Raw genomic sequence first — 1,391 nt, 5'->3', positions numbered from 1 at the left:
TTTTTTCGGAAGCAGCTCTCAGTGGGCTCAAACGCCTTCCCTTTTGGTTACAGCTCACCATGTTGGTCATTTGCACCACCCAGAGTGATTAAATCTTTAGCATATCTCAATTTTCTTTTTCAGAATTCTGGAATATGGAAACAAAAGAGGCACTGGGGTCAAGCCAACAAATATTCAAATACTTCACATTTCTACCTACTGCTCCATCCCTTGGTACCCCGCACCACCACACAGGAGTCTACATAACTGAGTTTCTTCTACGACTTCTGCTATCTAAATTTCCTCTTACCCTGTTTTCTTATATCTCTATTTTGAGTCTTTTATATCTTCTTTACAAGATAATATATTTATTTTCAAAGAAAAAGACTTACTAGTTTTAATTTTATTCATAATTTTCCTTTTTCACTCTTCATTTATCTTATGCCTATTTGCTTATCATTTGTTTCCTCGTTAACTTTCCATATTTATCCAACTCACTGTTGTTGAGTCTATTCCATTTCATACTGACCATATAGGACAGGGTAGAATTTCCACGGTGAGTTTCCAAGATTGTAACTCTTTATGGGAGTGGAAAGTCTTGTCTTTCTTATCAGTCATGATGGCATAGTGGTTATGTAGTGGCTTCTAAACATAGGGTCATCGGTTCAAATCCCTGGCCATTCCTCAGGAGAAAGATGAGGTTTTACTCTTGTAAAGAGTTTGTCTCAGAAAGCCACAGCAGCAGTTCTACCCTGTCCTATAGGGTTACTGTGAGTCAGAATGGACTCAATGATAGTGAATCTGGCTTTTGGTATCTTTATGTGTGTTGGTTTGGATTCTCTACATAAGAAAAATCAGTGATGTGTTGTTTATAGAAAGAGATTTATGTCAAGAAATGGCTTACCCACCGTAGAAGTAAGTCATTCCAGTCTGGCTCAAGTCCAGCTTCTCCTGACTCATGGAAGCTGATGAAGAGTGATGGGGTGGGAAGGCGGAACACAGGCTGATGGAAGCAGAGATCCAAAGTCATCCAAATAAATCCACCTTCACTAGTCTGCTGCAGAATGGTTCTGGGATCCACAGAGAACACAAAAGGAGGTTGAGGAACTAGACAAGTTTCCGCTTTGGCTGAAGGTGAAGAACCAAAGAAGATTCAACTCTGCTTGGTGTCTCTTTCTTCTACAAAAAGGCTTATGACACCAAGGTAGTATCTTCGGGCTTCCGTGCAACTGATAGGTTGAGTTCTGGCCCTACTCTTGCCCAGGAGTGTCTAGTTGACACAATCCCTAACCATCACGATGTCTATATCTATGCCTCTACCTAAATCTATACCTGTATCTCTATCTAGACCCAGAACCTCTACATAAACTATACCCAAATATTTGAAAATGTTGGGCAATATTTTAGGGTGT

The sequence above is a fragment of the Echinops telfairi genome, unplaced genomic scaffold (assembly GCF_000313985.2).
Source record: "Echinops telfairi isolate 266 unplaced genomic scaffold, ASM31398v2 ScPeMD7_443;HRSCAF=831, whole genome shotgun sequence".
Lineage (NCBI taxonomy): Eukaryota > Metazoa > Chordata > Mammalia > Afrosoricida > Tenrecidae > Echinops > Echinops telfairi.
This window is presented reverse-complemented; position numbering follows the sequence as displayed.